The sequence below is a fragment of the Pipistrellus kuhlii genome, unplaced genomic scaffold, assembly GCF_014108245.1.
Source record: "Pipistrellus kuhlii isolate mPipKuh1 unplaced genomic scaffold, mPipKuh1.p scaffold_m20_p_10, whole genome shotgun sequence".
NCBI classification, from domain to species: Eukaryota; Metazoa; Chordata; class Mammalia; order Chiroptera; family Vespertilionidae; genus Pipistrellus; species Pipistrellus kuhlii.
In genome coordinates this window covers 46,482,793-46,488,792 of record NW_023425405.1, presented here as the reverse complement: position 1 = coordinate 46,488,792, position 6,000 = coordinate 46,482,793, and positions in this window count along the sequence as shown.

The following is a 6,000-nucleotide window of genomic DNA, read 5'->3' as shown; positions in this document are numbered from 1 at the left end:
TATATAATAGATACTGAGTGGCCAGATTATTATGTGTTCAGAGGTCATAATAATCTGGCCACTCAGTGTATAAAATATAGAGAATAAAATTTTAATTTTACTTAGTAAAAGTTACTTGCAAATTAAGAGTGTTTTCCCTTACTACATAGAGCAAGATCTTAATCAGAGATTATGAAGAATATTTTAATTGGAAATTATTATAAGTAAACATATTTCTGGAAATATACACCTAAATTGAAATTATATAAATTAAGTTAAATATATATATAGCAAACATTTTACTGAGATGTTTTAGATGAATTTAAAATGACTATAAACATTGAAAAATTTCCATTCTTATAATTCACTTTGTAACTTGTTATTATAAGTCTGTAAAGAAGATGCTATAAGGTAGGAAATGGGAGAGAAGGAGATGATATAAGATTATATATTAAGCTTGAGTCCATAAAGCACACACAGAAAAAAAAATGTATTTTTCATAATGTGATATTTAAGACACTTTGAATATTGTTAAATATACCACTTTCTTTGATTTCTATATGATTTCTACACACACACACACACACACACACACACACCACACACACGAGGCCCAGAGAAGGAAATTGGTGCACTGGTGGGGGTGGAGGGTTGTCCCTCAGCCCAGCCTGCACCCTCTTCAATCTGGGACCCCCTCAGGGGATATCTGACAGTTTAGACATCCCTCTCACAATCTGGGACTGCTGGCTCCCAACTCCTCACCTGATCACCACTAACCGTGCCCCTGCCAGCCTGATCAACACCTAATTGCACCCCTACCGGCCTGATTGCCCACAACTGCCCTCCCCTGTCAGTCTTATTGCCCCCAACTGTCCTCCCCTGCCAACCTGGTCAGCTATCTTTGACCATATGGGGACAGCCATCTTGTGCAAGGGGGTAAGGGTCAATTTGCATATTACCTCTTTATTATATAGGATATATATATATCCTTTGTAAACATGAGCTGCATAATAAATTTAAGGTTTCAGTCCCATACATATATAAGATTAAGTTTCTCCATCACTAAATTTCTTCAATTAAGTCTTAAAATATATAAAGGCAATACAAAGGATAGTGTGATTTATTTTTAAATTACTTCATCATATTATCTTATTAATAAATGTAAGTTATTTTGTTTGAACTTTATAGAATTGCCCTTTAGTTACCTTTAAAAATACGATCTAAAAAACATGACCATTTTTCCCCCCACTTTTTTCTGAAGGTTTATGCTTTTGCCTGAATCCATTTTATCTTTTCTGTTTTCAAGGAAAACATGCAGTTCTGTTTTATTGAGCCAGGTATAATAATTTACTGAACAGGAAACTAAAATTTAGAAGTTAAAACTACAGTTAAAGATCTTAACTTTTAATTGAACAACAAGGCTTACTTTATTTTTACAATGAAGGTAAGCATCATGGATCTAGGTGATGTGGTTTCATTTAGGTCTTTACAACCAATGGCAGCAATTTGGACCTTTAAGGTGAATAAGTCAATAGTTAAATTACAGTAGAATACTGATAAATAACTTAATTTCTTGTTAATAATAAAAGGAAAATAATTTCAAAAATATTAAAATATCCATTAGTTACTTGGGAATTAGTATTCTTGGAATCTATTTTTCATTTTATGGGGGGTCAAATTTACATAACATGTATATAATGATATGTATATATTGATATATATATATTTTTAATATATTTTATTTATTTTTTTACAGAGAGGAAGGGAGAGGGATAGAGAGCTAGAAATGTCGATAAGAGAGAAACATCGACCAGCTGCCTCTTGCACAACCCCCAGTAGGGATGTGCCGGCAACCAAGGTACATGCCCTTGACCAGAATCGAACCTGGGACCTTTCAGTCCGCAGACCGACACTCTACCACTGAGCCAAACCGGTTTCGGCGATATGTATATTTTTTAATATTACTATGTAGAACTTTGTTACAGATGAACGTTTGTTACTGCTTTTTGTGATGGTAAAAAGGAGAATTTTGTGTGCCCATTTTAGCATCAGGCACCTATGTGAAATGCAAATAAAAAAGGATTAGGGTTAATTAGTTTTATTACCTGAAATATTTCCTGACTTGATGTGTTTCTGAGAAGTTTATACACATCAAATATATTTTAAAATAGTTGTATGTTCATTAGATTTCACATGTGAGATCATATGATATTTTTGTATTCCTTTGACTTATTTCATCTAGCATAATGTTCTCCAGATCCATCCATGCTGTTGCAAAGGGTAAGAGATCCATATTTTTTTATAGAACATAATATCTCATTGTGTAAATATACCACAGATTTTTTAACCATTCATCTACTGATGGGCATTTGAGCAGTTTTCATATTTAGCTATTGTAAATAAACTCTGCTATGAACATAGGGGTGCATATATTCTATCTGATTGGTGTGTTTTAAAAAAAAAATATATATATATATATATATTTTTTTTTATAGATCTCTGAGAGGAGGGAAATGGGAGAGATAGAAACATCAATGATGAGATAGAATCATTGTTTGGCTGCCTTTTGCACACCCCCTATTGGGTATTAAGCCCACAATCCAGGCATGTACCCTGACCTGGAATGGAACTGTGATTTCCTGGTTCATAAATCAAGGCTCAAACAGTGAGCCACACTGACAGGGTTTGGTTGGTATTCTTAAGATATAAATTTCAGAAATGGGTTCGCTGGGTCAAACAGTAGTTCTATCTTAATTTTTTTGAGGAAACGCCATACTGTTACCACAGTGGCTGTACCAGTCTGCATTTGCACAAGCAGAGTATAGTATAGCCCATGGGCACGGACAATAGTGTGCAGAAGGCCTGAGGTGGGGCAGGAGCTAGGTGGGGGAGTTGTAAAGGGGGAAATGGTGACATCTCTAATACTGTCAACAATAAAAAAATATATTTGTTGTATAACTATGCCAGAATAAAATAGCAGCTTTCTCTGTTTTGTTTACATCCAATCCATGTTTCTCCAGAGCATTTAAGCCATAAAGGCCAAGAGTGGCCACTTCTCATTGGCGATTGTTCTTAATTGCCAAGACCACTCAGGTTATTTCTTGAAGAGCCTCCTTGTTTTCTTCAGCTTTAGGCTTAGATTCTCTTTCTCTCTTTGTTCTATACCTCTTTAAACTGTCATAATGCACTTACATTTTTTACACCCACTGGCCGTGCAAGGTAAATTATATGTTCACCAAAAGGCAGGTTCATATAATTATTTTATTCATTGCTCCTTCCAGACAAGGTCCTTCTTTAACTGAGTCCAGTTACTGACATTAAGTAAATCTAATAATCTTTGTCTTTGTTTTTGGGTCCCTTTGCAGTGGAATTCTGTCTTGTTCCCTGTCCTCGTCCCCTTCATCTTTCCTCCAACCCTGTGACCTATTATAGAAGTGCTCCTGTGATTCTGCACTGCCTTGGGGGCCAAATCCCTGCTGGAATGAGAAGTGAGGAAAATGAGAAATTAGAAGATGTAATACTTCCTAATACCAACTGGAGTCTGTGCTTGCCTTTGCTACCTGGTCTGCTATTTGTTAGCTTTTTACTCAAGTTGTTACTTCAACCAGAGCCAATAATAGAAGTGCCAACTTCCCAGTGTCCTTTGGCCTTTTGTGGGTTTTTTTGTTTTGTTTAGTTTTGGTCCCCCCCCCCCCCTGCTGTTACTGGAACTGTTGCTTTAGTTCTTAATTCAATTTTCATTACTTCTCCTTTTACATACCACTGCTGTTATGTCTCAGAGTGCCACCAAAGAGTTTAGCAAAAGTGTTTCTCCTACTTATGATAATGACCCTTAGGGTTTGCTTCTCCATTTCACAGCGTTCTCTGGGCCTTAGCTGCCACCATAAACGGCAAGTACTTCCCCACTAACCAAGCTCTGCCTAGAATAAGCCACCTTCTCTTCATTAGGTAAAATACAACTTTTGGTTATAACCTATGTCTTTCCAGTATTATTTTATTAGACTTCCATGTAGACTCTCATCCCAATTTATTGCTCTTAATATGACCTTTTAAAAATGAAAACTCTTATCTTGACTTTTACTTCTCCTATTCAATTACTACTTAATGATTTTATTATGCTTACAGAATAAATTTAAGTTTCTTATAATATCATGAAAGAGGCTTCAAAATCTGGTCTCTGGCCATTTTTCTTATTCTTTGCTACTTTCCTAAAAACACTTTTTTTTTTTTTTTGGTGTGATTTTTGCAAATGTGTTATTTCTCTGTATTTATTCGTGTGTGTGTGTGTGTGTGTGTGTGTGTTTGTTTTTTGTTTTTTTTTTTTTTTTTTTTTTTTGCTGTACTGACCTTACCTCCTCTTGTTTGATTAGATAGTACCTATCCTTTGTAGCCCTTCCATTATTTTATGGTCTATCTTCTCTCAACAAAACCACAACTATTAAAGACAATATTTTATTAATCTTTGTATCATAGTGCTAAACTCAAAGTCTAGATATAGTCAATGGTTAGTAAGTGTTTAAATGAATGAGTTGCCAAATACCTTTTCTCCCATTTAGCATCCCCCCACAAAAAAAAAAAAAAAAAAAAAAAAACTTAGGGAGGAAACTTCATGAAAACTCTTGGAGTTTTCCCTTATAGCAGTTTCCATGTATAAAAATTATAGGCTATATGGCATTGGATAGATTTGAATTCAAGTACTCCACATTCGTTTTGTGACCCTGAATAAATTATTAACTTCTCTATGTCTCAGTTTTCCCATGTATAAAATGGATGTAAAAATTGTCTATGGTTAATTCGTTAAAAGAGTGTTGACAAAAGAATAACCCTGCCTGAGAAAAAGTCTTATAAGAGTTTATTTGGGCCAAACTGATGATAGTTACGGGGAAGCAAAATCTCAAAGGATTGAGCTATTCCTAAAAAAGAATGGCAGTTTTGCAGCTTGTTTTATACATTAGAATGATTAGAATCAAAGGAGGAGCCATGGTAGAATGGTGATAGATTAGGAAGGTCAGAGAAAGCCAAGTGGGGGGAAATCTCTGAGGTTGGATAAAAAACTAAGCAGTTATTGAGCCAACTCAATACAAATATAATCTAATTTTAAAATGTATTTGAATATCAAATTAATGTTTGTTATTGAAAAATCAAATAATATCTTTATTTTTTTATCATTTAAAGCACATGTGTCAAACACAAGGCCTGCGGGCCAAATCCGTCCCACCAGGCCTTGCAATGTGGCCCGCACCGAGCTGTCATCACTGCACTCCGCTGCGTTTCCATCACAATGACAGTTTATGACTGTTCAGTAGACCATTCAGACCGCGATTTAGGCTGGATTTTAGATTTTGGCCCCTTCTCTGATTGAGTTCGACACCCCTAATTTAAAGTATTACAAATATTATAGTAGTACATGTTTCCTTTTTTTTTTTTTTACCAAATGACCTTCTCCCAGCCTCCTCTACGCCCTGGCACCTGCCCTCACACCCTCCCAGTGTCTTGCATACATTCAAATATCTTAAAGTTTAAAGGACATTAAAAGATAGTTGCTTTATTTTCCCTACCTTTCCAGGAGAAAAATACTCTGAATTATTTCTAGATAACTTACTTATAGTGCTATTCTTTTATATGTAAAATGTGTTTAGTTTGACATATCAAAGAATATGGAAGAAAGTATCCAGCTTTTATAGTTCCACAAGCAATACCACTTCATCCATTCCACTTTCCATCTTCACAAAGATTTTCTTCTCCAAACTCAATCAATGAAATTCCTTTTTAAAAAAAATAATATTGACCACTTACATGATTACTATAAAGTTTCTGAACAGCAGAGCCATTAAGTATATAATGAGTGCTTCTTTTTGGAATAACTTATTTTTCTCTGGTGGTGATAATTGCTTCCTTTATCCTCATCCTCCTGATCCAATAATAAGCGGTTTGTTTCCTAAGTCCATGACATGTTTGTTACCATGAAACTTCCTTTCACCTTCTTCCTGGAAATTCCCTTTTAGTTATCAGATCCTCTAT